Below are 23,011 nucleotides of genomic sequence, written 5' to 3' on the forward strand. Positions count from 1 at the left end.
CCAGACTTTTGCAACAGGCCTAACGTGGCTCCCTCGTAAGGGATGCGGCAGTACAAGTAAAATGCGCAGTGCGGGATAACTGCCCGTTGCTGACCCTGCAGGCAGCGCAGGAGGGGGAAGATGGGAGGCAGCTAAGCCCAGAGGGTACCCGGTCTCCCTGGGGCCAGCTGCCCCGAACGGGTCCGACCTTCCCCCTCCTGCCCAGACTCTGGAGGGAGTTTGGGTTGGTGAGCTCTGGTCGGGGGGCAGGGGTCGGGCTCTGGAGGGAGTTGGGTTGAGCTCTGGTCTGGGGGGCAGGGGTCGCGCTCTGGAGGGAAGTTTGGGTGTGAGCTCTGGTCTGGGGGGCAGGGTCGGGCTCTGGGAGGGAGTTTGGTGTGAGCTGGTCTGGGGGGCAGGTCGGCTCTGGGAGGATTTGGGTGTTGAGCTCTGGTGGGGGGGGCAGGGGTTGGGCTCTGAAGGAGGGAGTTGGGTGTGAGCTCTGGTCGGGGGCAGGGGTGGGGCTCTGGGAGGGAGGGTGTGAGGGCTGGGCTGGGGCCGGGGGTTGAGTGTGGGAGAGGGTGAGGGTTGCAGTGCTTTCCTTGGGCGGCTCCCGAAAGCAGCCTGCACCCCTCTCTGGCAGCAGCTCCTAGGCAGGGGGCTGGAGTGGTCTCTGCACACCACTGCCTACAGGCACTGCCCCTGCAGCTCCCATTGGCCGCAGTTGGCAGGGTCGGCGCTCAGGGTGGGTGCAGTTGTGATCAGCCCCTGTGTGAATCACGATTTCAAAGACTGCATGGAAATCCTGAAATTTATCCCAATACTGAGATTTGTCCAGCCACAAGGAGGCAGAATTGGGGAATGTCTGCTTCTGCATCCCCACTGTTGGAAAAATCATGGTATTGGGCTAATTTGATTGTTGGAGGTTTGCTTCCTTTCTGGGTGGCTGATAGGAGAGGGGGCTGTGTGCTGACAATGTGTGGCCATTAGGAGCCTCCACCTAGCCTAAGACATTTTGAAATTTATTAAATTAATAGAGGACAATGTAATGGGATGGCCAAACCCCACACTGGCCCAAAAGGATTAAAGGACAGTACTCATCTCAGTGCATGCACATGCATCTGACGAAGTGGGTATTCACCCACGAAAGCTCATGCTCCAAAACGTCCGTTAGTCTATAAGATGCCACAGGATTCTTTGCTGCTTTTACAGATCCAGACTAACACGGCTACTCCTCTGATACTCATCTCAGGTAGCTCCAGCCATCCAAACCTGCAGAGCATGCACCAAATGGAGATGACATTTAGAAGGGAGCAACTCAGCTGAGATGAGGGAGGAAGATTGACCTATTTATCCTGAGGGCTCCTGAAGAAGCCTCCCTTATGAGGACAAAGACTGCCTGCTGAGGCTGATTAGGGCTGAAGGTTCACTTATCTTTTTCTGTCTCATGTTGGGCTTGCAAGCTGTAGGGGGAGACAGTAGGAAGTGATCCAAAGAGGCAGCTCTGGGGGCGTGCCAGAGTGCCTGACACTGTTTCTCATAGGACTCTGAGTCAGAGCCTGGTGGAGTGGGAGGGCATGGGCTCCCCTGCTAACTGTTCTTGTTGCAGATGGGGGACAAGCCTCATTTCCACACACACTTCTAGTAAGGAGAGGGTAAAGATGTTGAAAACCCTGATGTGGAGCTAAGCCACATGCAAAAGTTAGGAACTAGACTGAAGACCTTTTCTTCTGGGAGGTATGGCACTGGAAACTGGGTGTGCTAATCACTAGGCAACCTGGCCTTTTGAGGACTCTTACAGACAAATTTTCCCTTCTGGGGCATGGAAGGCATAGAACAGGCTTCTCTGTGTTTGAGTGGGGTGGTAGTGGTGACAGGATAGCACAGAGGATTTTTTAGAGAGTTGGGCAAGTAGATCCACTGGCTAGATGCTCTCACTTACGGTGGGCTACTTCAGCCCATAGGTTGAAGTAGTAGCCATGGAGTGGCTGTTCTGGGGCCTGGACTGGTGGTAGATTCTGCCTCTCTTCCCGAGTTCACAATCCATGTATATTTGCACCATCCATATGCATTTTGGGGCTTGTGTATACAGGAGAGGGGTTTTTGTTTGTTTTTTTTGGGGGTTTTTTTTTACTGTAATTTAGTTTCTTTGGCACAAACTGCTTTACATCCATACACAAGTTCTTTTCTCGCGGCCTGCCGGAGGCTGTGGGCGTGTCTGCTGGCGAGGATCCCCCCCAGCCCTCCTCATGACACAGATCATCTTTGCTACGTTAAACACCCGGCGCTGTAGGATGGGTCTCCACAGGAACCAGGTGCTCTCCTACCTCCGGGAGGGGGGTTACTCTGTGATTTTCCTGCAGGAGACCCATACGGATCCGGCCGCTGAAGCTAGCTGGCGGCTGGAGTGGGGGAACGAGGCCTACTTTAGCCACTTCTCGGTTTGCGCGGCCGGGGTGGCGACCTTGTTCTCCCCCGACCTACGGCCCCGAGGTGCTGGGGGTCGCTGAGGCTGTGCTCGGGCCGCCTGCTGCACCTCCGGGTCCGCATGGCGGGGCTTGTAGTCAATCTCGTCAATGTTTATGCCCCGACAATCGGCGGGCCCGGAGAGTTTTGCTTTTTATCAGCAGGCGCGTCGTCCCTTCCCGGCTCCCTGGATCCTCGTGAGTGCCTGGTCCTGGGAGGGGACTTTAATACCCCACCTTGCTTGAGGAACGGGACCGCTGGGACCGAGCATGTCCGGCCGCCGCGGCCGTCCTCGCGGAGATTGTCGAACGCCACTCCCTGGGTGGACGTCTGGCGCGACCACCATACCTGGACGACGTCGTGAGGACTTTCACCTTCGTCAGGTGGAGGCCATCGGTCGTGCCGCTCCCTGTTGGACCGCATTTATCTGTTCACGTCTTCCACTTTTACGGGCCCACTCCTCCGGCGTTCGGGCCGGCCCCCTTTTTCGGATTCATCGTCCTTGCCACCGTGACAGCCTCTCTCTGCGCGGAAGAGTGCGGGGCCGGCCTATTGGCACTTTAAATAAAGTTTGCTGAGTATGCAGGGCTTCGTGGCGTCCTTCGGGTAGTTCTGGCTGCCTGCGGCGAAGGGCAAGCGGTGCGCCTTTTCCTCGGCATGGCGGTCGGTGGGATCTGGGGATGGAGTGCGCGCCCGGCTCTTCTGACCGTGACTACACCCGGGGCGCCAGCCGGTCGGAGGGATGCGGCCATAGAGCAAGCTGGAGCGGGAGGTCTTGGAAGCTGGAGAGGCGTCTGGCCGCCAGCCCCAAGATCCATCCCTTGCGAGCGCCTTCGAGAGAAGCGGGGAGGAGTGCCGAGCCTCGGGGACCATCGGCCGGGGTGCACCTTTTTGTTCGATCCCGCATCCGCCTCCTCGGAGATGGACCGCGGCTCCCGATGTTTCTACGCCCTGGAGAAAAGGAGGGGGCCAAGAAACACGTTCACCCTGCCTCCTGGCGGAGGACGGCACCCACTCACGGACCCGGCGGAGATCGTGCGGAGGGCCAGGGGCCTTCTACGCGGCCCTTTCTCCCCGGATACCGACCAATGCCTCCTAACGCTCAGAGTACTTTCTTGGACGGGCTCCCGACGGCGGGCACGGGCGACCGGGACCCGGCTAGAGCTGCCTCTCACTCTGGCCCGAGTTCTCAAAGCCCTCCGTCGCATTGCCCACCAATAAATCTCCGCATGGACGGGCTGACCGTGGAGTTGCTACCGCGTGTTTGGGGACGTTCTCGGCCCAGACCTGGAGTCACCGTCTGGGCCGAGTCTTTGCAGAGCGGGTCCTCCCTCTCTTCTTTCGTGCAGTGCGAAGCCGTGCTCGCCTTATTGCCCAAAAGGGGGGGACCTCCGCGACTTAACGGAATTGGCGTCCCATCCGCGCTCCTCAGCACGGACTACAGAAAAAAAAAAAAAAAAAATCATTGCAAAGGCTATCTCGCTTGCGTCTAGGTCCGTGCGGCGGACGTGGTCCATCCAGACCATGACCTACACCGCTCCCGGGCCGCACTATCTTTGATAACTTGTATCTGGTCCGGGACTTCTGGAATAAGGTGTAGGGAATGGTCTGCGTTTGCCCCTTGTCCCTGATCAGGAGAAGGCGTTGACAGGGATGTGATCACGGGTATCCTCCTGGGTACTTGCTGCGAGCGTTCGGCTTCGGACCCCGTTTTGTGGGACTCTTTCTCCAGGTGCTGGATGTGCATCTGGTCAGCTCTGAAACTGGACCTCTGACCGAGCCGTCAGCTTCGGCGGGAGGCGGCAGGGGTGCCCGCCTATTCGGCCAGCTGTACACCCTGGCGATTGAGCCCCTTCCTCGTCTCCTCCGCGATGAGTTGACGGGGTTGGTGCTCGGAGCCGGAGCTGCGAGCTGGTCCTGTTGGCGTACGTGACGATGTGCTTACTCGTGGTCCAGGAACCCGGGCGACTCTGGCGCGGGTGACGGCTTGCCCAGGCTGCTCGGTACTCGGCGGCCTGCCTCTGCCCGGTTAACTGGTCAAGAGCAATCTGGCCTGGTGGTCAGGGGACCGAGTGCAGGCGAGCTCCCTCCCACCCGCGCTTCAGGCCATCCGTGTGGAGCGCTGGGTCCGCTGCTCTATTCTCAGCGTTACCTCTTCTGCCACGCATCCGTCTCCGCCGGTAAGAACTGCCACGCCGGTTTGGAAGGCAAGCTGGGTGCGGGGGCGGCTCCGAAATGGACGGGAACTAACTCATCGGTGCCTCTCCCCCTTCGGGGAGGGCACTGGTGCCTTAATTTCAACTAGGTCCTGTCCATGCTCTTCTAGTACCGGCTCAACACCCCTGGTCCGGCCCGGATTTCCTGACCAACCTCCGGACGATGATTCTGGAGTTTCTTTTGGCAGGACGCACTGGGTCTCTGCAGGGGTCCTCCAGGCCCCTGCCCCCTTCCCCCAGGGGCAGAGGTGAAGTGCCTTCGCACTCAGGTCCGTGTCTTCCGCGCTCCAGGGCCTGCAGGCTCCCTGTATTGCGGGTAGTCCGGCGTGGAGCGTAACTGTGGCCGCACGCCTTCCTCCGCTGCTTCGAGGGCTCCGATATGACCGGCAGCTCTTTTACCTCCATACCGAGAGGTCTTTCCGCGAGAACCTCTCGGGCTGCTGGTCTTCTACAAGGCCTCCTCCGACCTGGAGCTCTTTTTTGCGACAGGTCCGTGGCGCCCACCGTGGGGGCCGGACCTCCTCGCGGGCCCTGCGCCACCTGCACACGAAGCTGGGAATTGTGTAGGAGCTGGCCCCCGCGGTTGCGCGGAGGTGGTCACCTGCGGAAGTCACCAGGGTCGGAGCCTCCTGACTACGACCGGGGGAGATTGCTGGATTCCCCTGACGCAATCGCCGGCGAACATGGGCTCTCCAGACTTCAATATCCCAGGCACGTACTTCAGGAGCGTGAGGGCGCTTTGCTGCCTGCTTGCTCAGGGCTTACTCTTGACCGGGTCCTGCGAGAGGCTTAAACACCCGCCACGTTCACCACCCCGGCCCCACTTGGACATTTTTATAGGCCCTGCCCCCGTGGACCCAATCGCCCCCTCACCCTTTCAGTCTGCAAGCGGCTGCACGATGTTGCAGTCCGGTTCTGTTGCCAGACGCGCCACGGAAAGCATCTGGTTACCCGCTCGTGCTCCACACCCTTCACTTCTCACCCCTGAGAATCCGCCGCCCTGATATCAAATGGCGGGACCTCCTGCACCCTTCGAGGGGTGAGAATTGTCCCCCTATTTAGGCCAGCTATTGTACTCTGCCCTGGTCCCCAGCGGTCCCGCTGGATGTTAGTTGGCAGCTCCATTCATGGGCGTTGGGCAGGGTGTGTACTGCGGCGGTTCCAGGCCCTGTCCCCCGACACCTGCCTTTCTGTGGCGTGAGGAGACTTGGCGCACGTTTTACTTGAGTGCGCCAGGTTGCAGCCCCCTGTTCCGCCGCTCCTCCTGAATATCTTTTTGCGTTTCTTGGTTGCACTTTTCCCTCAACCTTTTATCTAGCGCACTTCCCATCCGGTGGCCCCGACGAAGTCGCGGGATCTCTCCTTCTCAACTCCTTCTTGGCCCTGGCAAACTAGCCAGCTACAACACCAGGAGAGGAGGTTGCCGACGGGATTTTCTGCGACTGTAGGCCTATTTCCGTTCCTCCGTCTTTCACGGCATCCGGGCGGAGTTCCTCTGGGCGGCAATCACTGGGCTCCTTTGACGCCTTTGAGGAGCAGTGGGCGTTGTCCGGGGTTCTCTGCTCGGTTTCCCCATCCGGTTCCCTTAGTTTAGCCCTCTGACCTCACTCCTGATCCTGTTTTTTTCATTTGTTGTCCCCCGGAATCACTTGGTGTTCTAGACCTGTGGATCCTCCCCTTAGGCAGGGGGGAGGTCCTTTAGAAGTGGGCGGGCGAAGCCCGCCCACCCCCTGGGATGCCAATAGGCTAACATACCTGTTTCTCAGTACTTTACTGTAGCCATCTGGCCTTGCCCCATCACACTACATTATTATTTTCTAAGTAGAGTGGATTTAGCATTTAGTTTTTCTGTTGCTGTTTAAGTGAAATATAAAGTATTGTACACAGATAATAATAAATCCAGACCTGTAAACTACAGTACATATTTCATTATCTCTTCTGGAGTAAGTGGTGGGAGGATGGGTTATCTAGTGCATAGGGCTAGGACTTTGTAGTCTAGGTTCATTTTTGTGTCTGCCATAGCATTCCTGTAGTATTGTAGTAACTTCGGTTACCCTGTGCCTCAGTTTCTCATCTGTAAAATGGAATAATAATTTCCCTATATCACAAAAATATTGTGTGGATAAAATGCTATGGTGATGAGATACATATAAGTAAGTAGATACAGGCAGGGCTGGCGCTTCCATTAGGCAACCCTAGGCGATCGCCTAGGGCACCAGGATCCAGGGAGCGGCATTTTATGCGCTCCCCATGGGGCGCACGGGAGCTTCTGTTTTCGCTCCCATCGCGCTGCAGAAGAAGGACCTTCTGCCAACATGCCGTGGAAAACAGCGGCAGGCAATTGAGCAGCTCAATGAATGCTGCCGTCGTCTGCGGCATTTTGGCGGATGGTCCTTCGGCGGCGTGATGGGAGCGGAACCGGAAGCTCCCGCGCGCCCCGTGAGGCGCACACAAAATGCTGCCCTCGAATTCTGCCGAGGGCGCCAGAAACTCTGGCACTGCTCCTGGATGCAGGCTAGGTGTATGAAGGCTGCCTTCTGTTAACTCAAAGGAGCCTAGAAATAGGTAGTTTCTGCTGATTGAATGTTTATTGGTGTGTCTGTCATCCTTTAATCAAGCTTTATCAGAGCTAAATAAAGATATCCTACAACTCTATTTCAGTTTATATTTGAAGTTGTATTTTCATAAATTATTTTGGTTATTTATTATTCTGTATAATCTTCTGGTACTGAATTTTTGCATTGCATAGTTTTTCCAGTTATGGATCACTTACATAACTTTAGAATCACGTTAGGTCAAAGTAACCATTAGAGAAGGTATTGATTGCTTATTGATTTACTCTGCTGTCTGCCAAGAGTGAAACAATATTACCTGCCATTCACACTTTTCTGTATGAAGAATAAGTCTATGTGGTCTCTAAAATTTCTGTATATTGATTACTAAGAGTTCCATTATCAAAGGTTAAACTATTTGATTTGTTTACAAGGTATATATTTTTCATACTGTATCCACTGGAAGACTGGTGAATTTCTAAGGTGTCATTAGGAATTGTCACATCAACTCTTCTCCCCCTATTTGCAAGGGCTACATCCAGGTGCTGCAGTGCCTAAGGTTTTGCATGAAACAGTATGTCTGACTAGAAGAGGAAAGTTAAAGGAAAGAGAGAATTAGCTTTTAGGATTCTTCCAAATACAGTGGAAATTGATAATAACCTTAAGGCCATGGCTTTTCATTGAACCGCAACATTATGAAATGCTTATCTACCAACACTCATTCAAAGAAATAAAGACACAGTAGGATTACAATATTGTCCTTACTCTGTGGCCATTACACATAGAAAGCTGGTGCAAGATCTGTTCTGATAAAGGTTTAAAAGGTTAAGACGTTTCCTAGACGAAAATAATGCAGTACTTTTCACCTCAAGGCTTAGAACAGAAGAAATTGCTGTGCATCCTTGTTCTGGAATCATCATTATCATGGCTGATCTATAGGTGGAGTGAGAGATTTCCAAATCAGTTTTGAACTAGGCTCTGAGACAAATAGAACTCTCCGGGGGTGAAATGGCATTAATTCTTTGAATGACAGAGTAGTCCAGATGTGTGTGTTTTGGATTGGATTTTTTTTCTGCTCCTTAAGTTTTGTGAATGAAGATTTTGAAAATATTATAATAGAGGGGATTGACATGCAGAGAGGAAGTGATTAGGTCGATCCTGCAAATGCCACACTCCTGGGTAATTCTTACATGACTAGCCCCATTGAAGTCTGTGGGACTACTCACATGACCAAAGGTTTGCAGAATTGGTTCCTAATGAGTGAATTAAGTTTTTCCAGCAAAATCAGGATCAAGGCAAGCGTAAACTATGATGACAGAGGTAGGCAGAGTTATGGAAGAAGAGTTTGGATGTCTGGCTGCAGGAACTAAGTTAAGTATTATAATACGTGTGGCCACTCCACGCATGTTCACTTATAATTAAGGCTGTGAGTTTGTCACAGAAGTTGCAGATTCCGTGACTTTCCAGGACTTCTGTAGCAGCTGGTGCAGCTGGCCCCAGGCCTGACTGAGCAGCTCAGCCAGCTCCTGGGTCAGCCGCATCGATTGCTGCTAGGGCAGTCTTGGGCCACCATGCCCTCTCCTCCAGTAGCAGCAGAAGTTTGGGTGTGGGAGAGGGCTAGGGCGCAGGAGGGGGGGTGAGGACTCTGGGTGGTGCTTACCTTGGGGTGGCTCCCTGGAAGCAGAGACATTCCTAGGCGGAAGCGCAGCCAGGGGGCTTTGTGTACTGTCTTCTCCTGAACACACTGCCCGCAGCTCCCATTGGCCATGGTTCCTGGCCAGTGGGAGCTGGCACTCAGGATGGAGGCAGCATGCAGAGTTTCCTGGCCACACTTCTGCCTAGGAGCAGAGGGGGATGTCACCACTTCTGGGGAGGTGCAGGCCAGGTAGGGAATCTGCCAGCCTCACCAACCCCCCACCAAGCACCAGCGGGGTTCCAAGGCTGCCCACTCAGCACCTGTGGCAGCGGCCCCAAGGATGTCCCCCTGAGCACCCACAGCACTCCTAGGCCACCCGCCCCCGCTCCTCCCCCCGGCTCCCATCCAAGATTTAGTCAGGAGTTTATACTACAAGTTATGGACAGGTCAGAGGCTGTGAATTTTTGTTTACTGCCTGTGACCTGTCCATGACTTTTACTAAAAATACACGTAGCCTTAATTATAATTATAAAATCCATATTTGTGGATAGCAACCTAACAAAATAATTGTTTAGGCTAAATATCAATAAGAAAAGTCAACTCAAGCACAACAACCATAACATACAACAGCTACTAATAAACCAGTTATTTTTGATTCTGTGGTAACCTTTCTCAGAAAATTTGGCAAAATACCGTGTGCTAATGGCAGATTTAAGGAGAAAAGGACCTTGACCATTATAACAAGATATATTTAAACTCCTTGTGTAAAATCATATTATTCTACATTAAGGTTGCAGAATGAAGTCGTCAGAAGTCAGGAGATGCCAAATTTAAGGTTGCCTACTAACCTTTACATTGGCCTCTTTTGCTTATGCATTTTAATACAATCTTTAGTTATGTGATCACATACTACTATTTCTTCAGGATCTGTGCCTCAGTCAATGTGCAGGTTGCATGGTTCACAGTGAATGAGGCAACTGAACTATATTTATTTTCACTATTCAGTGAGTGCACCCCTGGGTCATTCATAGCACACTAAATGTGATCTGAGACCTGGAGGAACAAGAATGTGATTATGTAGTTAAGGACTCCTGTAAATGCATACATGCAAGGTGACAGAGTTAAGGTTGCGCAAGTAATTTTAACTTCATAATTTCTTGATTTTGGAATGCTTCAGTTTGAATGTGTAGACCATGATCCTGCAACTGGAGCTACATGGCTGATACCTACCTCAGCAAGGATGCCCACTGAAAACAGGATCAGGATCTTAATTTTCTTTTCATCCACTTTTTGTATGAAATCTGTTGTGTTTTTTAAACAAAAACAAGACATTCCGTAATATAAAACTACTTTCTATAGCAGAACAGTGTCCTACACAAGATGGGTGCTCAGTGAGCACTTAAGGAAATATACTATATAATTTGATGAAATGATAACCTTTCCAGTGGCATGTGTGTTTGTGTTTTTTTCCCCCTACCTTCTGGTAGAATTTAACAGATAAACCCCTGTTGAAGAATTCCATAGTGGCTAAAAATATAACCTGTAGAACAGAATAGCAAGTATATTTTCTTATAGGTTCCATAGTCATATATAGAGAACCCTATTAAATGTATACAGAACATTATTGGTTTCATCCCTATTACTTTCTATAGTGCTTTTCCAATAGAGAGACAAGACTTTTTCATTTAATGCACACTTATGTGTATTAAATGTAGCAAGGCTCCATGGGATATGAGTCCCACATGTGAATAGACTACAGAATAAAGCAGGGCTATGCATTCCTAATTCAACTTCAGCTACTGTGTGGAATAAGATTCCACATGCACCATAGTTTGTTTTTTTTTTTTTTTTAATCTAACTTCCTTATATGACTGTGAAGCGCCAACAGTGTTGAAAGATTGTTTGAGAACAGCTGTCATTAGAACATTTTTTAAGGCACATATTGTTCTCTCCATCTTGATGGGATCAGGGAATCCAAGTGTGAAGTAGTATCTTGGTTGATCCTGGCCATTACACATTAGCTTTTGAAAAGGATCCTTGCTGTTTTCATGTTTAATATATAACATTTTTAATATCAAACACTAAAACAGTAAGGATCCTTTTATATATTAAAATTATGATGGTAGGAGTCTCCAGAATGAAGATAGTTCTACCTATTGTGGAAATAGATAGAAGTGCATGAGGAGAGAAAGACAGATAAGCCTTACTTAGGACTCTAGTCTCTTCTGAAAGTCTGCAGGGCCCAGGCATAGTCTGTTAAAAATATTGCTGTTCTAGAAAAACTAGACAGTCTAATTCCATTGGACCATACTGTGAATCTCTATTCATTTCAATGGGAAGCTCCACTTAATAACCGATGGCATGATTTGGCCCGTTATTTGGATCTGGGTGATTAATTATTCCCCATTGAAAAATGTGAACTGATTTTTAGAGGTAAGTGATTCCACTTCTGCTGTACTTGCATGCAATCCCTGGAAATATGACAAAAAATTAAAGATAACATATGGTAACTGTGTTATTACACTTGGAGGAATACTTTTAAAAACACTTAAACTAAATACAAAGTAGTTGCATTGCAGAAAAGAAAATGTACCATAATGAAACAATAACCATTACTGTAAAAAGAGCAGGTTAAGCACCAGCAAGGAATGCCACTTCTTCAAATGCAGATAAATTAGGTAAGGCAACATTCAGGGTTTCAAGCCAGGGAATGCTGGAGCACAGAGGTGCTATAGGCTTGCCTCCTCCATTGTTCTAACACTAGCAATTGAGCTTGTGTTCTCTTTTCCAGGGTTCTTGGAATTTTTCTCAACAACTCCATTTTCTTCCTTTTTGGAAACTCTCCTACCTCCAGCTTTGACTGCCGGAGGGAGTCAAAGGAGGAGGCAAGCCTATAGCACCTCTGTGCTCCAGCATCCCTGACTAATAAAATAACTCTTTGGGAGCCCATCAGCTATTGCTGCAAGTTCCTCGCTTCAGATCAGAGGTTCTCAAACTGGTCTGCGGATAGTTCCCTCTAAGGTGCGTGCCTGGATGGCCGAACACAAGAGAATGAAGGGTCACTCACTTAATTAGTGGAGCCGTGCAGGCATGGCTCCACTAATTAAGTGCCTGGACCCTGGAGAAGCTGCATATGTAAGGTGAGGTGATGGCCTTGTGGGGATAGGGGTAGGTGGGAATGGCAGTGGGGTGAGAAGAGGGGCTGGGGGGAATTTGGGATGTGCAGGGCTGTGGCAGCCAGAGGAAATGGCAACTTTCTCCAGCTCCAGGCGGCGGCTGCCAGGCAGGGCCGGCTCTAGCAATTTCGCCGCCCCAAACACGGCGGCACGCCGCGGGGGGCGCTCTGCCGCTCGCCGGTCCCGGGGCTCCAGTGGACCTCCCGCAGGCGTTTCTGCGGACAGTCAGCTGGTCCCGCGGCTCCGGTGGACCTGCTGCAGGCGTTTCTGCGGAGGGTCCGATGGTCCCACGGCTCTGGTGTAGCTGCCACGGGGGTGTCGCCTGCTGCCCTCCCAGCAACTGGCAGAGCGCCTCCCTGTGGCGTACCACCCCAAGCACACGCTTGGCGCGCTTTGGCCTGGAGCCGGCCCTGCTACCAGGGAGAGACAGCCCTCCTTCCCAGCCTCAGCTCAGGAGCTGTCACGATGGGGGAGAGAGGGCACATCCATTGCATTAGAAATGTATTAAAATGAATTGTATGCTTTTATTTGTAGAACAAAAAAAATTAATTATTACTATTTTTTTAATATAGCACTTTTATCTAAAGCACTGTACAATAGTTAACTAACTGTACAAACAACATTTGGAAAGATCATTAAGTGGTCCTCCTAGACCCTCAGCAATTTTCAAGTGGTCTACGGAAAAAAAAAGTTTGAGAACCACTGCTTTAGATAGTTCTATCTATTTGCATGTTTCCTGTTCCCTTTTTAGAAAATGCTTCTCACTTATCCTACAGCTACAGTTCTTTTAATTACAGGTACAGGAGCCATATAATGCCTTTTAAGAACTTTCACTCCCTCTGGGCCAGAAATCTGATTTAGAAAGAAAGAAACACAAAACTGATAATGGATGTGTTGAATGAAATTAGGAGTGAGCAAACAGTATAAATGATGGAAAGTATGTTTTTATATATATATTTCAGTTTTGGTCTAAATTGCTATAAGAAACATAGGTTTATAAAACATACTTTTAACACAACACTGTGCCTTTTCTGTTTTGAGATTTATAGTGCACTTACACTGGAAATCTCTTCATTTTTAAACTTTCCTCAGAAACATCACAATTTCTTAATGTGAAAATTCTTTGACATGACAAACTAAAATGGAAACGTCAAACTTAGAAGAAAAGATGAACTGTCTGATCACCACAAGATGGTGCTGTGCAGTGTTGTTTGAATCATGTTTACCATACCATCCATCTGATTATTATAGCTTTATAAAGTAGGATCTTAGAAGGCTAAGATTGGTGGAACAGACAAGCAAGCTCTTTACTTCTAAATTTAACAGCTTAATTTAAGCAGCACCACTAGGAGATTTGTAATAGGGCTGGTTCTCAGTAGCTGGCTCTATGCCTCCCCACACAGCCCATACCATAGGGCTATCTTAGGCAGGAAGGGAGGAGGAAAGGCTATCGCACTTTGTGCTCCAGCATTCCCTGGCTGATAAAATAACTCTTCAGGGGATATCAGCTGCTGATGCAAGTTAAAGCATGCCTTAGGCAAGTTATACTAGTCTTTAGTAGCCTCAGGGACCAAGAGAGTATAAAGGTGACACACTACCACCTTTGCCCTGTGCGTCCCACACCAAGCACAGCTTGGGCAGATCCAAAGATCAGATCCACTGTTTCTTATTGCGTTGATTCTTAATGTGCTCAAGTGCACACATACTTCCCCACCCAGAGCTTTCTCACTTTCTCTTTGACCTTGTTTACACTAAGCAGGGGTGAAAGTAACTTACAGGACTCACCTGTACTGCCAAAGTCCAGGGGGGCATGGCCTCATTCAGGAGAGGCGGGGGATCTCAAGATTTAAAGGCCCTGGGGCACTGGCTGTGGCTGGGAGCCCCAAGGCCTTTAAATTAAGCAGGGGCTCCCAGCTGAAGAGGTGGCTGGGAGTCCCCTGGGGCTCAGGGGCAAATTAAAGGGCCCGGGGCTCTGGCTGCCGTGAGGAACCCCAAACTTTGCCAGGCTGGTGCTGGGATTTAAAGGGCCCAGAGCTCCTGCTGCTGCGGGGAGCCCAGAGCCCTTTAAATCCTGGCTCCAGCCCAGCCGCCGGAGTCATGGCTGGGATTTAAAGGGTTCTGGGCTGCCCGTAGCTGCGGAAGCTCTGAGCTCTTTAAATCCTGTCCGCAGAAGCTGGTGCGGTCTGGCACGGTGTACTGGCTCTTGCTGGTACACCGTACCGGACCGTATTGGCTTACTTTCACTTCTGACACTAAGCTTTTCCTTAAAATCTCACACTGTTGCTGCAAGCTCCAATGCAGGCTTACAGGTACCAGCATAACAGCTACCCTCTTGGCCCTCCATATGGGGATACAACTGAGGAACCTATAGAGCTAAAATCATGAATTCCCACAGCTTTAGCTAAGGCTCGGTAGCAACTCTTCTTCTGTGGATCAACACAGGGAGATCTTTAACTCCCCCTCCCCCGTTGTGGGTTACAATAGGTGGGAGCAGTGGTGTAGACAGGGTGTGAGTGGCCCTTGACATTTTAACTTGATATGGTGATAAAAAGTTCGCAAGCTGATTTACACTAGTGCTTCCGTCCTGCCGCTGCTAACGCTGGTGGACTTGCACTGGAGCTACAGCAATGGTGGGAATTTTTTTTTAAAGCCTTAGGGCTTGGCTACACTGGAGAGTTGCAGCGCTGGTGGTGGGTTTACAGCACTGCAAGTTAGTAACCATCCACACCTGCAAGGCACATCCAGCGCTGCAACTCCCTGGCAGCAGCGCTGGCTGTACACCTGGTCTGCTTGGGGTATAACGATTGCAGCGCTGGTGATGCAGCGCTCCCCGTCAAGTGTGGCCACCAAAAGCTCTGTAATTAGCCTCCAGGGTATTAGGAGGTATCCCAGAATACCTGTTCAGCCACTCTGCTCATCAGTTCACACTTTACTGCCCTGGCCTCAGGTGACCCGCCCTTTAAATGCCCCAGGAATTTTAAAAATCCCCTTCGTTTGCTCAGCCAGGTGTGGAGTGCAATCAATCAGTGACCATGCCTCCACGCTCCAAACAAGCCTTAGCATGGAGCAAAGGAGAGTTGATGGACCTCATCAGTGTTTGAGGAGAGGAAGCTGTGCAGCCACAGCTGCACTCCAGCTGTAGGAATTACGATACCTATGGGCAGATATCAAAGGCCATGATGGAAAGGGGCCATGACTGGGATGCGGCGCAGTGCAGGGTTAAAGTAAAGGAGCTGCGGAGTGCCTATTGCAAAGCCCCGAGGACCCGCTGCTCAGGTGCTGCCCCCCCTGACTGCCGTTTTTACAGGCGTGATGCGCTACTTGGTGACCCCTACTGCCCAATCTGAGCCACGCATGAACAGATTCACGCGCAGGAGAGAGAGGGACGTGGTGGTTGGGGAAAAACCGGAGTGAGCGGTACTGGGTGGGAGACACCCCGGGTCCCGGAGGCATGCAGCCAGGAGCTTCTTCTAAAGCCAAGGGAGCTAGCAGTCCAGGAAGCTGGACTTGTTGGGGAAGACAGCAGAGGAGCGGTCCTGGTAAGCAGCTTTTATATTCAGGAGGAAATGTTTAGGGAGAGGAGGGGTTAGGCTGCATGCATGATGCCTAGAATGTGGATAGCCCACTGATGTAGTGGTCTATCACGTCGCCCGTATTGGCCTCTGATAAGCTCTTCAAAAGTTCTAGTCACGCTAATGGGCAATGTCGCTTGCCCAGTTCATAGGAGAGCCACATTAGGTCCTGCTGTTCCCATCAGGGCTAACGGCAGTCTGCGCCACTGTGCCCTGCTCGAGGGGTGGGGCATTGCTGCACACAGGCAAGCTGCATCAGGCCCAGGGGCGGGGGGGGGGGGGAATCCGCATTGCTGGAGGCAGACTCTCCCTTGCTTCCAGGTAACCCGCAGCATATATCTTCCAGGATTGATCCTGTGGAATGTAGATGTGTGACTGCATCTCCCCGCACTCTCGCTTTCCCCAATGCCAGAAAACCCCAATGCAGCCTGAACCAATCAGTTCCCCTCCTAGATGGCAGCAGCAGCGAGATCGCTCCAGGATTAATACTCCGCACTCTCTCCCGTTACTCCCCAGTCTTCCGCTAGCTGTGGGCTCTCTCGTGGTTTGTATGATGAAATATGCTAAATGAGCCAATCACTTCACTGTTATTTACAACATGCCTTGCCTTTCTGTTAAATTTTCAATTTTGTCTTTTTTTTAATGCTGGCCTTGAACTACTGCTAGAAATGACTTGCCTTATCACAGACTGCTGAAAAGCTACAAACCTGAGGAAAAAGCCACGAAAAAGCAAAGAAAGTAGTGAAAGCAGTTATGATCCAGTCTGCCAGAGAGAAGAAGAAGCTGCAGGATGGAGAGAGAAAATGCAACACTGAGAATAGAGAAAGCAAGGGAAAAGAATTGCTAAGAAGGAAAGCACAAAGCAGCTTAATAAGCCTGCCTGAGCGCAACCAAATGGGACTGACCAGTCACTTGTAGCCAGCAGGCAGAGCTACTGTACGCCCCCCGTCGCCCATCAAACTCTCTCCTTGTCCCCCATGTCAGCTCAAACCCCTTCTCCGCATTCCAGTCTTACACCACCAGCTGCCCAACACCTGAACGTTCACCCACCCAGCCCTGGAACTATGCCCTTACCCTCTCACTAACCCCCATCACCATGCAGCTTTTCATCCTGAAAGTGAGCAGTCATTGCACGCGCTCCAGCACATATGCCCTTCTAAGTTCAGCACCCTACCCCCCTGCCCTTTGACTTTTTCTTGCAATAAAGATTTCTCTGGCGTTAAAACAGTTTATTAGTTTGCAGAAGTGAAAAGATACCTACCCCAAGAAAAACAGCAGCAAATCATGTAACCATTGCACTCACTCCTGGCAAGGCACCACATTACTGTTGCTTGCAGCCTCACATTCACTCCCTCCACGCATCTCCCTAATCTGTGCCTGTGCTGCCTCATCTAGTAGACCGCCTCTCTGGCTGTGCAATCAGCCTCACACTGTGTTGAACCTCGGAGGTCCTTCCTGACATGAATGTTCACCCTTCCCTTCACAAATATTATGGAGGGTACAGCACCGGATATAACCGCAGGAATGCTGCTTTCCCCAAGTCTAGCTTCCCTAAAGAAACCCAGCGCCCTTTTAACGGCCCAAAGCACACTCCACAGTCATTCGGCAACTGGCTCAGCCTGTAGTTGAACCAGTCCTTCTCCTGTCAAGCTTCCTGTATAGGTTCATGAGCCAAGGCATTAACGGGGTAAACGAGTCTCCAAGGATCACAATAATGGCATTTCAACATCCTCTACCGTGATGTTCCGGTCTGGAAAAAATCCCGGCCTGCAGCTTTCCGAACAGGCCACTGTTCCGAAACATGCGTGCATCATAGCACCTTTCCAGGCCAGCCTGTGTAAATGTCAATGAAACCACCACGGTGTCCACAAGCGCCTGAGAACCATAGAGAATACCTCTTCGATTAATGTACTTGGCATGCTAGTGGGTGGTGCCTGAACAGGAATATGCGTCTCATCTATCGCCCCTCCACAGTTAGGGAAACCATTTGTGCAAAGCCATCCAGAATGTCCTGCACATTCCCCAGAGTCACGGTTCTTAGCAGGATGTGATTAATGGCCCTGCAAACTTGCATCACACATATCCAACGATCGACTTTCCCACTCCAACTGGTTCGTGACCATTGTAGCTGTCTGGAGTTGCCAGCTTCCAGATTGCATAGCCACCCGCTTCTCCACTGGCAGCAGCTCTCAATTCTGTTCCTTGCGCTGCAGGTGGGGCGAGCTCCTCACACAGTCCCATGAAGTGGCTTTTCTCATCTGAAAGTTCTGCAGCCACCGCTCGTCATCCCAGACTTCCATGACAATGCGATCCCACCACTCATGCTTGTTTCTGAGCCCAAAGGCGGCGTTCCACGGTGCTGAGCATGTCTGTTACTGCCACAAGCATTTAGTGCAATGCATCAGGCGACTTGTATCGTCAGACTCTCCCCTGCCACTTTGGAGCTGAGAATAACTCAACTGCCCAACGTGATGTGCTTGCGACACTCGATCAGCAAAGTCCTCAGCAGCTTGGCTCCATTTCCCACAGGAATTGCACTGCACACAAACCATTGGGAGCGACTCATGATGGCGCCCCAACGTGCACGGAAAAACAGTGACTGATGGGATATGAAGCGTTGCACCATGGGCGTTGCACAGGACGCAATGACTCGCATCCTCCATCCCCTTCCCACAACCCACGGCGCCAAAAGGACAGAGCTCTGTGGGATAGCTGCCCACAATGCACCACTCCCAACAGCGCTGCAAATCTGCAAATGTGACCACACTGCAGCGCTGTCCCTACACAGCTGTACGAAGACGGCTGTAACTCCCAGCGCTGCACAACTCCAAGTGTAGCCAAGCCCTTAGTCTAGACACAGCAATGAACTATTACTTGTATTGCAGTAGAGCTGGAAGCCCTTAAGGCTTATCAGATGCTGAGGCCCCACTGTGCTAGGCACTGTACACACAACATTACAAAAAGACAGTCCCTGCTCCAAAGAGCCTACAGCTTTAAGTGGCATATGCACACTTTTCCCCTGATCTAGCATGATCTAGTCACTAGCATTTAGTGTGACTGCATAGTCACCAGGGTAACTGGTTTCTGGCTACCCTATGTTAGAAAGGCCAGACATTGATAAGGCTGTAGAATAGATCATACAAAATGTCATACAAAATGTCAAGTTTGTTTTTTTTAAACAGGTGCCTAAAATTTAGGCACATAATTAAGTGACCTGATTTAAAAAAAATGACTTCAATGGGAATTACTGGATGCTCAAGCCACTTATGTTGGAAATCAGGCCACTTAGGCCCTCATTCAACACACTTACAGGCAGGCTTAACTTGACTGTTGTGAATACTATGCATGTTTGCTGTATCTGGGCCTTATTCCTGCAAAGAGCCCTGCACAGGTGGGCTCCTGCACCCATAAAGACCACCACTGAAGCCAGTGGGGTTTTGTATCATGGTAAAGAACAGCCTACATGGATATAGCTTCAGGTTTGAGGCCTTACATGCCTAAATATGAATTTAGGAACCTAGCTTTATGCCCGTTTTGAAAATCTTGGTGTTTGCATATTCCCACGCTTGCCTTGCCAGAATGCTCTCCTACCTCAGTGTATTTTATTTAAGTTCAAAAGCCCATCCATATTTTCCTGTTTCTGGCTGGCAGATATGTATACATCATGCAAAATGCAGGAAGAAAACATAAGCTCCTCCTCCATTTTTGTAAGTGGTAAGTAGCAGGGCCAGCTGCACATCATGTTGCTATGGGAGCAGCACAGTCTTTGTTGGAAGGGAACCCAGTTTGCACTCACGTCCCCCAGTGATCTGGGAAATAACCCACCCTAGGGCGGGTCAATATTATTGCTATCAACTATTTTGCTGCATGTATATGGACGGATCGCACGGTCTTCCCCACAGGTCTCTAGCTTAGCAGCGAATTCCCAGCCGGTCGATGGAGTAAAGAGGTGCAGGAGGCCGTGTGAAGATGCAAATGCCCACCCTGGAAAACCACGTGCTGCCTGGATCCCGGCCAGGTCAGCGAAGTGGGCGCCGCCGGAGGAGGGAGGCAAGAGGCTGTGGATTATGCTCAGACATTGTCCCTCCGCTTGGCAGGTTGGCGTCGATCGGGAGCAGGACCTGGCTATCCCTGGAGGTGGGAGCTAGAGCCCTGGACGGGAAGAGGTGGCGCCGTGGTAAAACAGCCCGGCCCCGGCCAGCTTCCCCTTGCTACACTCGCCCTCCATGGATCGGCCGGCTGTATCCCCCTGGGCAGCAGCAGGGTGCGCCGCAGCTCCCATCCCTGCACGGGGAGTGCAGCGGTCCCTTCCCAACTTCCAACACTGGGGGCTACCCCTGCCATGACGTAGCGCTGAACTGGGCCTTTGCAGTTGGACAACGACCCCCACAGCAAGGCTCCGCCCATCCAAATGCAGGCTCCGAAATCAGCCGCAGCAGCCTTGTCATTGTAAGAGGAGGGAGGCTCCCAAATGCTATCAGGACTCGGGGAAACTTGGTTTTGGATCCAGATCTGAACTGCATGGCCCAGAGCCTGTCTCTGTTTATAATATGTGTGTTAGTTGTATGGCGTGCACCATACTGCTAACCCCAACCACTCAAAAATCACGTCAGGCTCCTAAAATTATGACAGTGGCTTAAAATCTCTCTCTCTCTCTCCTTCCTTTTTAGTTGCTGCCTGGTTTCTGAGCCTTTAGGGTGCACTTTGTTCACAGTTTCTTTCAAGCCTTTCTCTGCAACTGTACATCACAGCTAGAAATTATTTCGTGGACGGCAGAGGTTCTCACATACAGTAACTCCTCCTTTAACGTTGTAGTTATCTTCTTGAAAAATGCTACTTTAAATGAAACAATGCTAAGTGAATCTATTTTCCCTGTAAGAATTAATGTAAATGGGGGGTTAGGTTCCAGGGGAATTTTTTTTGCCAGACAAAAGATTATATTATATATATATGTATACACAATATAAGTTTTAAACAAACAATTTAATACTGTACGCAGCAATGATGACTGTGAAGCTTAGTTGAGGAGGTGGAGTAAGGGGGTGGGATATTTCCTAGGAATACCTTACTGCTAAATGATGAACTAGCACTTAGCTGAGCCCTCAAGGGTTAACTCGTTAATATACCTTCACACTCTACAAGGTGGCAGGAATGGAGGGGGGTGAGACAGCATGGCAGAGGGAGACAGAGACGTACACCCTATGATGCACATTGCCCATGTAAGTATGGCGACTTCACTCTAAGTACACTGCCCTTTTAAGTAGATCTGCAAGTTGAGATCGCAGCTGCTGCTAGCAAGCTCCCTCCGTCCTGAGGCCTGTCGTGCCCTGCCCACTCTGTCGATGGGGTAAAGCAGCAGTGGGGAGGGGGACACCCTGACATTAGCACTGTTCTTCCCGCTCCCCCAAAGCAAGCAGGAGGCTCCCAGGAGCAGCTCTAAGGCAGAGGGCAGGAGCAACACATGGCAGTGGGGAGAGGAACAGCTGAACTGTCTGGCAATTGATAGGGCAATTGGGCAGCTGCCACACGGGGAACTTAGGGGAGTGGGGAGCTCATAGGCCCACGCTGGTTCCAAGCCCCCACCAGCTAGCCGTAATTTGCTGCTCTTTCTGCAAGCAATGGACAAAACAGACAGCTGCCAAACAATGTTATAAGGGAGCATTGCACTACTTTAAATGAGCATGTTCTCTAATTGATCAGCAATGAAACAACGTTAACCAGGATGACTTTGAGTGAGGAGTTATTGTAATCACTTGGTTCCAGGAGCTGGAGCTTTAGAAAAACACCGCATATTGCAAGACTCATGATAAAATTAGCAAAAATTGGCAACATGGACATCAGCTGCAAAGCTGGATCTGTGTTCTGCTGTGTTATTCACTTACAGTTGGGCAAAATTGTGTAACCCTGCTGTGCTTCAGTTCCCCATCTGCAAAATGAGGACAATACTCCCCTGCCTCACAGGGCTTTGTGAGGTTTAAGGCTCTGGTCCTGGAAATGCTTTAGCCTGTTTATAATAAGTTTTGAGATCCTTGGATAGAAGGCACTGTAGATATGCAAAATATTAACTGGTAGTCTGTGTAAGCCAAAAATTATTATTGTATGTATTGTATGTGAACAAATGTTCTATAACTGACTCTCTCAGTTTTATTTCCAGTGGGGAAAAATATGAGCATGCTACATAAACAAAATACTCCTAGTTCCTTTGTGCAGCTGGTTATTTCAGTTCCTGCGGTGGAGGTAGATTTTCCAGCACCTTTTTGAGCAATGCAGATCCAGGGAAGATCCAGACTTAGAATGAGAGGTGGGATCATGGGGAATTAAGCTCTGCATTTTGCACTGAAAAGATCTAGCTACGCTGCAGCTGGAAGTGAGTCTCCCAGCCCAGGCAGGCAAACTCCTGCAAGTGGGACACCAGGAGTGTTAAAAATAGCAGTACGGGAGTTGTGACTTGGCTCTCTAGCCTAGAGGTTGGGTGGGCTTGAGCAGCCTCACCAGCAGTCTACAGACTGCTATTTTTAGCTGTCTTGTTCCAGCCCCACTATCTCTAGTCTGCCTACCTGGACGGGGAGGCTTGCTTCCACCCTCAGTGTAGACATACCCTTAGGGGTTGCTCTAAATGCCAGATAAAAGAGCTTAAAATATACAAACACAATGAAAACAAGTGAACGGCAGAAGTTGTCTGCTTTATAAAAGTAGTGCCGGATGTTTTATCTGGTTACAAAGGTTTAGGGCACTTTATTAGTATGCTAGTACTCATATTTGTATAAAAGCTCACGCTCAGATCCTGGAAGCTGATCCATGCGGGCAGACCCTGGCACCTGCATTGAACCCTACTGAATTCATGAAGGTGCCTGGGTCGATCAGATTGGATTAGTTTGCAGGAGTAAGGCTTTAATTTGTATAGATTAATAGACTTTTGATTGTTTTCTATAACATGAAAATCTGATCCTTATCTGCCCTAACCTGGTGCTTCTCCAGGTTAGTCATTAACTTCTAATAGAGTTCACAAAACACTGCAGATCTGTCAGTGACAGTCACCAGTACTAACTAAAAGTATTATTGCCATAGTATGGGACACAAATTTTGTTTTCAAATGTGTGTCCATCATGATGCAAACATTGTTGGCCAGAGTGCTTAGGAAAGGCCACAATAATAATGACTGACACTTGTGCAGGTGTAAAGTCTTCCATTGGAAGAGCTCAACGCATGCCATGAAATTTACACTATGGCTTACAAGTTGGCCACATCTGAGAGCAGAACTTGGACTGGATATATATATATATAGAGAGAGAGAGAGAGAGAGATTTATATCTATCCAGCTATATATAAAATCACTACACCTGACACTGAAATGCAGCCTCCTCTGTTACAGAAGGTGGCAGCTGTCTAACTACATACGGTACTTCACAACTAAAAG

General features: G+C 49.9%; 1 long non-coding RNA gene across 1 annotated transcript; it reads left to right on the forward strand.

Moving 5' to 3' along the window:
* Positions 1-26: 26 nt before the first annotated feature.
* Positions 27-19,554, forward strand: LOC142047353 (uncharacterized). The gene is made up of 3 exons (XR_012656598.1): positions 27-56; positions 1,229-1,400; positions 19,497-19,554. It is a non-coding gene; the product is annotated as an uncharacterized LOC142047353 (long non-coding RNA).
* Positions 19,555-23,011: the final 3,457 nt, after the last annotated feature.

Source organism: Chelonoidis abingdonii, chromosome 10, assembly GCF_003597395.2.
Source record: "Chelonoidis abingdonii isolate Lonesome George chromosome 10, CheloAbing_2.0, whole genome shotgun sequence".
In the NCBI taxonomy this organism is placed as follows: Eukaryota; Metazoa; Chordata; order Testudines; family Testudinidae; genus Chelonoidis; species Chelonoidis abingdonii.